The following is a 12772-nucleotide window of genomic DNA, read 5'->3' as shown; positions in this document are numbered from 1 at the left end:
GGGAGAGAGCTCTTAATGTGCCAGCGCAGTAGTTGATGTTTTTATCGCTACAGACAGGAACCCCTTTGGGTCGGGTTGACTGCTTGTTATCATGCACAGTCATGCAAAATTATGCTGTGACTCTTCTGCCAGTCTCTCTGAGAGCAACATGCCAGGTGTGGGGCAGCTTTGGATCAAGCCCCCACCCAGAAACCTGGGAGTTCTGTGTCATGTGAAGGGGAACCTTAAAGGGTAATTCTTCTCTTCCTGCGAGTAGCAGGACTCCTATAAACACAGCTGTTCCCTGGGGAATAAAAAGCGGTGTGCAAAAGGGAAACAAGGATGCTAACACAGAGCGCACTGTGCATTGATAACCATTTCGCATGCCAATAGCACTAGACCGATGCACACAGAGACAGTACCAAGAGCCTACTGCAAAGGTAAGGAACTTGGTGCCCCATGGAGGCCCTGGACTGCAGCTCCCATAATCCCTGCCCATCAGCCTGCTGGCCAGGAGCTAGGAAGGTTATAGTCCGGAGTATACCAGACTTTCTATCCTTGCTCTACCGCAACAACTTTCCTCATGATGAGCAGCCTCCACTGTTACTGGAGTCCGATTACTAAACACCAGCGTCGAGTTCATTGCCAAGGGAATGAGAAGGGATCAGAACAGCCCAGAGGCCTGCTCTGATTGCAACCCCCTTGAAGCAGACCGGCATCGGGTGTGCGGTGTCTCTCCAGTAGTCAATAGGAATGGCAATCAGGCTATGCACAGAGGCACCTTCCCCCAACACAGCAATGGCCACCCCACATGGTTTAATTATTCTTACATAGATCCATCTGCCTGCGCCTTTGCTTCAACCACATACCCTGCTGGCCACAGGGGCTGCCAGTGTTTTTTTCCTGTGAGTCTATCTGCATCCCTTCCAAAGAGCAGAAGAGGCTCTCCTGGAGCTGCCCCAAACCCCATACCCAGATCTTTCCTAGACTAAAGAAGAGGATTGAAAGAGGAGGCCAGCAGCTGGAGCATACAAGTCTTTTTGCTTGCCACTAGATGGCAAAGTTAAACAGGACTCCAGAAGAGCCATAACTGGACAATTCAGCTATTCCTGAACTAGGTGACAACAACAGCCATGCCTTAATGAGGAAGCTATAGAATCATGAGTACATTCACTTTCCTAATGTAAAGTAAATCATCTGAAAATGACATTTACCGAATATTAGAGTGGCAAATGAACCAAAGGGATATTACGATTATCCCACCAACTGAGCCATGTGCTTATAAAGGGTTTAAGGAGTCTGTAACTATAAACTCGTTGCAGAGTAATCCTACTTCTTACCTGTAAAAAAACAAAACAAAACCCCTTAGGGTTTGTTTCATTATCTCATATAACTGAAAAAGCTTAAGGCTGATGCCTGTTTTTATTTTTGGAAAATAAATAATATCTTAGCATGGCCTTTCCTTTTGGCCATCTTTTTTCAATATGTTACGTGTAAATCATTTGCAACAGGGAACGATCCTCTTGGACATGATCAAGAATTGCTACATACATCATTTGGAAAGTGATAAGGATTTTAAGCATTCTCTTTAAGCATTGCCAGGGGAGTTTGCACTGTGGCAGAGAAGGGTTGTACTTTCAGGCTGTCTGGATCACTACTGGGTTTTGTGAAGGCAGTGCTTTGGTTTTGCATGTTCCACCAAAATAGGCACTACAGTATCCCAGTTTGCAAAGGCAAAGTCAAGCAGAATTCCAAAAAGAATTACACCGGTGCCAGGAAGATGATGATACTGGAATGTACCTCCTTTATTTCAAGGAGCTATAGTGCAGATGGTGATGGTTTAATTTCAAAGCATAAGAGAGATTGGGCCAAGGGGGAGTAACTTGTTGGCCTCCAGAGGTTTTGGCCTACAACTCCCATCACCCTTAGCCAGCATAGCCAGTGGAGCGGGAGCATCATCAAAATTACTGGAGGGCCATAAGTCAACCACACCCTTGGGCTGCACTATGAAATAATGGCTTACCTAAGACCACTTAATGGGCATAGAGCTTTGTGAAAGAGCAGAGTTGGAGCATCAGATTCTTACTCTTCTTGCTCTGCACCGTAATGAGTCCTGCTCACAGGACTCCCGCTTCAGACTTTAGCATCATTGGACCATGGCCTATGAAGACAGTTTTAAATACCAGCCCAGTCTCCTGCTTATCTAACACTGGGGATGCATGAAACATTTGTTTCAATTTGGTTTTGATCTGGATTTATCCAGTGTGCACCTTCCAATATAAACCTGGACTTGGATGCAATCTGCAGCCAAGTTTCCAGAGTAGATTCTCATGAAATGATCATCCTTAACCAGGTGAGCATAGGCATCCACTCCACCATATCTGGGACATGTCTAAATACGCCTTATCTTTCCCCTCCTACCTCTTACCTATATTTTCTCAGCCTGGTGCATGAGTTACGACTTGAGAACTGCAAACAGGCATCCATTTGCATTGAACAAAGTAATCATATTTTATCAGCCATGCAACAAAAATCTATAAATAATTCTACCACTATCTTTGACTGCTATCTGTGGGCATATATCCTATTAACAGCTCTCTTGTTTGCTTTGAGGAGGATATATAATGAAGTGCTTGGGGGACAGATAGCATAAAACATTCCTACAAAGAAAACATGAAAGAACTGAATAAACTTCCTACTATATGTTCATTCAATTGAAATTTACATTCTAGCCCTATATTTGGAAATGGAACAGCACAAAGCCCTTTCCTTGGATCTTTGTGGATGTTTATTTGGCAACTGTTGGGATTTATGGATATCATTTCTAGCCATGTATATAAATCTTTATGACCACATTTTGAAACTGCTTATCCCTATCAATAAATATAGAAATAAATCCTGAAATAAAGCAGGCAAAAGTACAATTGTGTCATCCACAGCTATGCTATTTTTCCTCCTAACTAATAAGATATTTGTCAGTTCTCTGGTTACAGAAAATGGGATTTTTCAGATAAGGAAGCTTTTCTTAAAGTGGTAAATTTTGTTTCTTATCTATGAAGGTCGACATATTTAAGACTAGATGTAGAGGCTTGGCCTTCAACATATTGTTTTTGCCAGGAAATGGGTCATCTATGCAACAGGATCCCCCGAACTGCAAGGGACTATTGAGGAATCTTAAATAGGGTTGTATTAAAAAAATCTGTTTGTTTTTTATCATGATTTAGGCTGTTCACATCTCCCAGATCAAATACAGACTTGGATACAATCTGTGATTGAAGTCTGTACGTTCCAAGCTTCTGTGGTGTGATCAACAGCTCATATACATAAGAAAATGTGCATAAAATGTGTACTTCAGAAAATGAACACAACTGTACTTTGATTAGTAGGAGGAAAAGGCATACATTTCAAAGATATGCATAAACTTTTTTTAAAAATAGGCACAGAACATGCATGAATTTCCATGCAAAATGACAAAAACAAGCTTGTAATCTCATGCAGATGCAAGTTGCAAAGAGCTTCATAAAAGCTATAAGAGAAATTTTTCAAATTAATGTTCATTGTCAATTTTACCAAAGCAGAACAAAATCAAAATAAATTGAAATTAATAATTAAATAAATATTAAATCATAATACTTATTTAATAAATAATAATAATTACTGATTGGTTGCAAGTAGCTATCAATATAACATTACAAATCCGGAGGTGTCAGTGATACCTAACTTTCAGCAAAGGCTGTCCAGTTATGCGTGTATGTGTCCATCTGAGAATTGTCTCTCTGAGTCACCTGCTCAGATATGGAAAACATGGTTAGGTCTTCAATCCATTACGTTACAGGAAGGGAACTTTGTAATCTTTCCAGTGCTGTAGTTGGATGCAAATTGTTTGCCACATATTTCAAGCAAAACTAATTAGAGGAGGAGGCACCTATACATTTTTAAGTGCTGGGAATCTAAGGTCATCCAGAGAATGGCAAAACTAACCATGGTGGAAAACCTGCTTTAAGTGGAAAAGATAGGAAATACTCCTGATGATGAAACAAAAGATCCTGAAAGCCAAATCCACCTTCTTTAATTTCCTTAACAGGAAGTTGCATTCTTTTTCAAGATATCCATGGCAAAGAGGAAAATATTTAAAAATATTTGCTGGACATAAAAAGAGTATCTCATGTCATGTGTAACCAGTCCTAGCTATAATAATATCCTTCTTCAATTCATTAGCCTTACCCCATAAGCCCACCTGTCTATAAATGTCCATCTGTCTGTACCCTGTGGTCTTCCATAAATTACCTTTCTCCAATTTAGCTTAATCTTTTGAACTCTGACAAACTTGACTTTTGCTCAATCCAGAATTCTAAACCCCTGGGCTTCTTTAACAACATCAGGTGAAGGACACTTCCACAAAGAAATGGGTGAATTGTGCTTCTGTTGGGTTTTTTACACATACACACCCAGTGGAGGCATAGCATGGCTTTTGAACAAGCAGTGGAGCCGTGAGTTCAACCACTGAGCTGCTGGGCTGGTTGATCAAAAGGTCGACAGTTCAAATCCCCAGACGATTTTGCAGTTCGAAAGCATGCAAATGCAGTTCGAACTACCTTGCAGTTTGAAAGCATGCAAACGCAAGTAGATGAAAAGGCACCACTTCAGTGGGCAGGTAACAGCATTCCGTGCACTTCGGTGTCTAGTCATGCCGGCCACATGGCCACGGAGACTGTCTGTGGACAAATGCTGGCTTCCTCGGCTAGGAAGCAGAATGAGAACCACCCCCTAGAGTCAGACATGACTGGACTTTAATGTCATGGGGAAACCTTACCTTTTTTTATATAGTTTAAATGTTAGTTGGCCTCAAAGCTCTGTCTACTGCTCCAAGGGGAGAGCAGTCCTAGAGGGCTGGGAGTTGGAGAATCTAAGGTGAAGCTACCACTAACACTGTACTAGACTTGCTCTGATCAGAGGACAAGCTGTGAATGGGCGGGTGGGTGTCCAAGTGACCTTTCTTGTTATTCTTGCCTGATTCTCACAGCAGGGATATCAGGGAGTGGGGAGTCCCTCTGACTCAGTGGTAACATGCCAGTTTTCTCTCTGTAAGGTTCCAGGTTCAGTTTCTGGATTCTCCAGGTAGGGCTTGAGGATCTGCCCTGTATCCTTGGGTAGGGTGAAGTAGCCAGACCACATGGGCCATTAAGACAGCCTGGCTCTTCCTCCAGGTCACCCTTTCAGCAGCCTTGTGGAGTCCCTTGCCTCTGACCTGCACTCGGCTCATCTGCCTGAGTCTCCCCGAGCTGCTCTTGCCTTGTAATTGGCTTTCTGCAGAGTACCTGCCCTTTGCTTGCAGACATATTTTGCTCTGCATTGTGCAGGTTGTTCTCCGGAGTTAACAGAAAACAGATGGCCCCGCTGTGCTGATGAGAGCTGAGGTAGATGGCCTGTTTGCCCTTTCCATGACTCTGTCAGTTTACAAGGCCACCAAGAAACGAAGGACAGACATGTTTCTGTGGTGAGGTAGCCACAAAGCGGAATGCAAACTGTGACCAATTCTGAGATGACACATCGGCTACATGAGCTTCTTGCCAGATTTTCTGTCTTGCAGATTGCGTGGGGTGGTGCGGGGGGAGCGCTTTAGTGAGGAGATGCCAGTATAATGACTCATCTGTACCTTCACTCAGATGTAAGTTCTACTGTATTCCAGGAAAGTGGCTACTGTATAAGACTGCAACCTGATTCTCTATATTTGCATTGGAGAAAATGTTATTTGTAGAGAGGGACATGCTCAGAAATCAAAGAGAATTCATAATAAAACTGGGAAAGTGAAAAGGAAACGTGACATAACCTGGGCAGCTGCTTGCAAATACTACAGCCCCGCTTTCTCCACCCTGGTGCTTCCTAGATGCTTTGGGCTACAAACCCCATTTTTCTCTACCATTGGCCATGCTGGCTGGAGCTGATGGACATTATAGTTAGATTCCCATACATATAAAGGGCACCAGGTTGGGGAAGGCTGCTATTAACAGTGAAATAACCATTTTTCTATTTCCCTTGGAGGGGTGAAAATAATGAGTACTGTGAAATTCCATCTCTAAAAGGAGAAAAAATGCCTTAACTGCAGCAACATCATCATTGGCACAGAACCGAAACATTCAGTACTGGCCTTTTATACTCACAATTCAGAAAGCAGCTACTGAAGGTTTTCTTTTATAGCATCTTAGAGTGTTGAAACAGGGCAATATATTTGAAATAGTGATGTTTTAACCTTGGCAGTACAAACGTTTATCAACGTGTATGAATTAAAAATTACAAGAATAGAAAAACACAGCAAGTCTCATTTTGGGCACACTGAGAACCAGTGTAATGTAGTGGTTGAGAGCGTGGGACTGGGACTAAGGTGACCCGGGTTCTCGTTCCTGCTCAGGCATGAAGCCAGCTGGGTGACTTTGGGCCAGTCACAGACTCTCAGCCCAACCTACCCCCTAGATTTGTGGTTGCAAAGCTAGGACTGAATGCAGAAGGAGAAGAATGACAGTTTGGGTTATAAAAAAGGCGGGATATAAAGCTAACAAACAAATAAATAATCAAACAAGGAGTGGGGTGAGGAGAAGGATGGCAACAACAACAACCACCCTGTTAGTCTGCCTGAAGATCGCATTTGGTTCCCAGTTTCCATTGCTCCCATTCAGAGTGGTCGTCTGGTATTCCACACTGCCCAAGGCTGTGATTTTGAGAACTGGATTTTGGGGGTCATTCTTCCCTGCCACGCACTGTAGTGTACCCAGTATTTCTGCCACTTCCAAAACACAGGCCAGGAAGTTCCAGTGCATGCATCTTGGCAAAAGTTGGCCCAGAAGAAAATGCTGTCCTTTGTTGGAAAGAAGTGTTAGCTTTACTACCGTGATTCATATTGCCTCATATTTTATTTATATCACAGAGATCACAGATTTTACAGCTTTGGTTTTTTTCGACATTCATTCCTTGTTTATTGTAATGACTGATTATATAATAGGCAGGACAGAGCACTTTCTGGGTTGGATCCAGGATCTGCCTTCCAATGGTGGAAGAGCTCCCTGCTTCTTGAGGATCACCCATTTCCCCAACCATCTATGTAGCATCTTCCATTGGCTGCATGTGTCTCAATCTGGACTCAATTCTTACACATGTTCAGGAGGAGGTGCTACATCACCACAATTCCAGGGCAATATTGTTGCTCTTGCCCAGTCCAGAACGGGAGAAGCAAAATCCACACCACTGAAAAACATATAATGGAACAACGACAACAGCCATACTCCCAGGGCCGGCAGTGGCCACCAATCATGGGCCAGTGCAGCAGAGCTGTAGGAATGACATGGCAAAGTGATGAAGAAGTTGCACGGATCTCATGGAGAGGCCATGGCCATGCTCTCCCTTTAGCCAGGTATGGCAGGAAGCAATGTCCTTGTGGGGACAAGGAGGCACCCCATCAGACCTCCCATTCAGACCACCCCACCACACCAGCCAGATGCAGTGATGCCACGACACCTTCCACCGTGTGAACTGCTGTGGTACAGGCAGTTTGGGGCAACCATGAGCTGCATCCATCCCTGCATGCATGGCCAGGGCCAACTCCTCTGATATTGCACATGGTTCCAAAGTACAGTGTGATTTTGATCATATCACATAAAGGGAGGGAGGGAGGGAAGGACGGAAGGAGTGCCCTTGATAGAAGCCTGTGGGGATGATGCACAGCCCTCTTTGGGACGAGGCTTCAGGACCCGCTGAAGGAAGGAGGGGGTCTCTTGCCAAGCAGGGAAAGGAAGAGCACAATGGGGCCTGCAGATACGCCCTTGTAGGAGCAGCCCCTGTTAGCTCATGATGTGTGACAAGGCACAGAGAAGCAGGAGATGTGGGTTTGTCCCCAGCCCAGTGGTGGTTGTGGGGCAGCAGGCAAATCCCCTGTGGGGTAGCTGCCAGCCAGATTCCTTCCTGTGATTCCCTCCTTGGTAGAATTGCAGACTCCTGACCCAGCTACAGCAGCAGAGGGAGTGGCAGTGAAATATTTCATCATCTGCCCACCTCTTGCTCTGCCTTTCTGCTATGGTGCTTGAAGATACCTGCCTGGAACTTGAAGTCCACAGAGTGGCTGGGACTTCTGTATTTGTCCCCCAAGCTGGAAGCAGCTTGTCATCAGCATCTTCTAAACATGCTCAGGCTGGGCTACAAACTCACAGCCACCAATAGCGGGAACGGCCCCTGGTGAGTCGTCCATTCAGCCTGAGCATGGTCGGGCTACCTTCCCTTCCTCTGCTTCTACCTTGACCTGCAGTGCTGGGGCCGGGGGCAGATTCTACATCAGGGCTTTTCAGGTGTCACACTTTTGGTATCCTTTGCTATCACACCATCAAGCGGTGTGCATCTCGTCCTTTTCTTGCCTTCCATAGCTCTAGGGTGGGTTTGCCCCCTTTAATGAAATGGGCCAATAGCTTGGAATATTGTCTACTGCAGTGGAAGAGCAGGATAAGTATATGCTTTTGTTATGTACTGAATTATTGGTCATACAGGTATCATTTGTCAACTGAATTAGTTTCCTTTCTGGTATTTAACTTAATGAGTATCTTTATTGTAGCACATATATTTTTATTGTTAGACACTTTCTCATATTGTTTGGTGGTCTTATTTATAATGTTGTTTGGCCCTTTTGGCTCCCTTTAAGAAAGACAAACAGGGTGCATATAAGTGGTGAGATGACATGAACCACTTTTGTAGGCAGGCCCTTTTTCACTAAGTCCGTAATAGTACCATAGTTAATCAGTTTATAAGAATATGCCACAGAAGAATTTGCACAAACAATTTTGCCAACTGATGGAAGCAATATAACGGGAATATCATACAGCTGCTAAAGGATTTTCCAGCTGATTATAATTTGGCAGTGGTGACAAATAATGATACAATTTAAAAAATGGAACTCAAGGCACTAATTTTCAGCCTGATAAAATGTTGATGCTATTGAAATCAGTAGCAATATTTTCTGTTAGCATCCATTCATTCCACCTTTATTTGCATCTTAGTGGTAAAAATAAATATCATAAAAATAAAAGCTTTAAAATTCCTAGAAACCAGCACCAATACATGGGTGCCCAACTTGCACAAATTCCATGATTTGAGGGGATTTCCCCCTTTTCCATCAGCTCCTGTTTAAAAGTACAATTCTGGTCGTAACACTGAACCTACTGAAATGACAATTTAATCAACAACTTCAGCTTTGGCAGACTTGAAGGAATCTAAATTTCCAGAAGTCTTCTCATGCATGCAGCAGTAACACCACCGGACTTTGGGTAGCTTAGCACTGCATGTCAAGTAGTAGAATCTTTTAGTAGTTGTTCTGGGCACCAAGATTTAGGAAAGATGTAGAACAATTAGAAAAGGTCCAGGGGAGAGCAACAAAACTGATCTAGGGTTTGGCAACACTGCCCTAAGAAGGATGGGTGGTAGTGGTGGACATATTACTCTATAAGTATCTCAAAGGCTATCACAGAGAGGAAGGTCAAGATCTCTTTTCACTGATACCAGAATGTAGGACACAGAATAATCACTTGAAGTAGCGGCAAACCAGATTCAGGCTAGATATCAAGAAAAGTTTCCTGACTGTCAGAGTAATATGACAGTGGAACCAGCTGCCTAGAGAGGTGGTGGGCTCTCCCACACTGGAGGCAATGAGAAAGAAACTGGACAGCCATCTGAGTGGGATGGTGTAACTTGGTGTCCCGCAACAGCAGAGGGTTGGACCCAATGGCCTTCATGGCCCCTTCCAACTCTATTATTCTATGATTCTATGAAAATGTATGAACATTTTTATCAATGGATAAAAATAATGTTGAACTCAGTTTTATCACATACTATAGAACAACAGGGATAAATGCACCCAGAAAATTCAATTAGTGACTTTGTCACTATCCAAGCAGTTGGTCCACCTTGTGCAATCAGTTCTTTAGCTCGAGCAGTTCTTCTTTCCTTCAGGAGTCTAGATTTTTCTCTCCTTTCTCTCTTCCCTCTGCTTTGCGGTTCATCTGCCTAGGATTTTATTTCTTTAAAAATATTGTGTTCTTTTCCAACTCTACCCAATCGGGAGGGTAGTTTTCATTCATTTTTTGCAAGTGAAGCTTTTATATCCCAAGTTTAACCCCTCCCTCCCTCCCTCCCTCCCTTGCTGAGCTTCTATTGAATCTCATAATCTCCTTGATTGCTAGGAAAAATGTCCTGAGCTCTTCATTCTACGTAAACACTGGCTGAAACCAATGTGCACACACAAAGCCTATATTAACCCTATTTTTAACCATAAAAATATCCTAAAGCCAACTAAATACAACAATGGAAGACAACTATGTTTCTTCACACTTACCTTTTAACTAGAGGTTTACACATCCTAGGCTTTGCACATCTAAGCACAACTTCAGACCCAGATCTTTAATAATCATTCCTTATTCTCAGCTCAGTTCTTGTTGCTTGCTATCAAACTACATGGAGTGCAGATCCACCTGCTTGGTAGGTAGGTATATCTTCAGAAGTTCTTTATTCACTAGGGGTGTTTGAGAAATTCATTGGGTTTGCCTTTTAAGAGTCTAAATGACCACAATTATGCTCCACAAACTGGAATTCAGTAAGATGGTGTTATTCACACTTTTCCATATTCACACACCCTGCTGGTGTGGCAGCCCGGCAGGGCTTGGATGAAGTAGTCCCTCCATCATGGACTTTCCCCACCAGAACTCAGTACTCAGTTCTGCCTATGACTTACATGGTCTGGGAACAGAATGACCGAAGAACTACTTTCCTTCCTATGAGCTGACCAACAACATCATTCATCTCCTTAGGCAATGCTTCAGGTAGCCCCAGTTATCAGAAATATGGTGGGTACCAAATATGGGGCCTTTTCAGTCATGGCATGCAAGATCTGGGATAGTCTTTCAAGGTAGGTCTGCCTAGCTCCATCACGCTCACTTTCAGATGGGCAGCCAAGATAGTTTTATCCCACAAACTTTTGCTGAGTGCAATCTTTCCATTGCCTTTATGCTGCTACTGCCTTTAATTTTTACTCAACCTTTTTAGATTGATCAGTGATTTTGCTGATATTACTGCTTGTTTATCACAGTCTATATTGTTTTATGTTTTGAAAGCAACTTAAATTAGTATTGGAAGGGAGAACATAAATATTGACAAGAAACAAACGAACAGATAAATAATGTTCACCACACTCATTGTTGATGTGGACAACACTAGGCTAAAACACATGGGCAAGCACCACTGCCAGTCATCTCAAGACTGAACTCTTCAGGGGTGGTAGCGGGGGTCTTTCCACATTAGTGGCTGCACCTGCATTGCTGTTAGTTTAACATCCAGTGGGAAGCAGAATTTGGATGAGAGTGCGCAGTTTTCCCGGCGAAGCTGGTTCTCTTATAATTCATTTCCCTTAATGTGACTACAGGCTAATTCGACAGGTAATTTCCAGAAGCCCCTCAGATCACTGCTTGCAGCACACATCAGCTGCTCAGTGTCCTTAAATTTCCAATCTACATATTGACTCATTTACAGTGACTGAAAGGGCAGGTATGTCTGGGAGCCAAAGACAGAAAAGAGAGTTAACAAGTTCTAGGTTGCTGCAGTCCCTTTCCTCTCCCACCCCCACCCACCAAATGCTTTTTCAGGCACTGGAACACAGAGAAATGGTGCATTGCAGAGAATTGGCGGCAAGTGAGCAGAAGTCGTTCGTTCTCTCTCTCAACATTTTGTCTTCTTCATTTCCCACTTTTATGCAGCAGGTGTTATTAGCCCTCCCCTGAAATAGCCCATTTGTGGGGCTTGTAGTCAATCTTAATAATGCCGTCAGCATGCCAGCAGATGCTCGACATGATTCCAAGCTCAGTGTGAGCTAAATTTACATTTCCATCATATTTTAATTAACAAATGTGGACCACATTGGGAACAGATTTTATCATGCCACTTTTGCAAGCAAAGGGTTTCTTTTCTTCTCTCTCTCTAATTACAAGCCAACAGTGATGCCCATGTATGTTCGATTCTTGTTCTAGGGTGCCTTGCTGTGCATGTGGCTGGGGAGGCATTTTCAGGTTGTCTGGAAGTCATATGACCCTCATATCACTCTTCACACATTTTCCAGCTCAGCAGTCGGTTGCTGAGAATTAGAACACGAGGTGCCAAAGTCACTCTGACTAATGGCCATGAAGCAAAGTTCTCCCTCCCTTTCTCCCCAGCCCCATCCCATAATCAGAGGACAGGTCACGTATTCCCCTGTCTTAGCAAAACCATTGTGGGTGTCTATCAGAGGTCTAGCATTCTGCCAGTGTAATCCTAAGCATCTGTAGTAAGACAGAAGTAAGCTTGATCGAATTGGGATGGCACAGAGCCACCGAATTCACTGGGTTTTCTCCTCCACTAAGTGTACTGAGATGGCAACCTGATTCTGTGTGTTTGATCTGGCACTTTTGTCTAGAAGCCCATCACTCCACCCCTCCCTATCCACCCCACCCCATCTGTTTTTGAAACGAAGTCAGCCAATGAAGAACAGCAACAAAATTCTCAAGGCAGTGCCATGCTCACATGCTCATTAAATATAAAACAAAGTAAACACTATCAAAAACTCATCTCAAATCAACAAACAGGGTAATGAAATTTTTACCATACCGATACGTATTTCTCTCTCCTTATGATACCAGAGGCTTATTTAGAAATAGATCTGGGGGGAGAAGGGTTACATATTTATTTATGTATTTATTTATGTACTGCTCCATAACCAAAGTATGTTTAAATTGGA

Source organism: Varanus komodoensis, unplaced genomic scaffold (assembly GCF_004798865.1).
Source record: "Varanus komodoensis strain SLA01 unplaced genomic scaffold, ASM479886v1 scaffold9, whole genome shotgun sequence".
NCBI classification, from domain to species: Eukaryota; Metazoa; Chordata; class Lepidosauria; order Squamata; family Varanidae; genus Varanus; species Varanus komodoensis.
The sequence above is the reverse complement of the archived record's forward strand: the minus strand, read 5'-3'. Positions refer to the sequence as shown.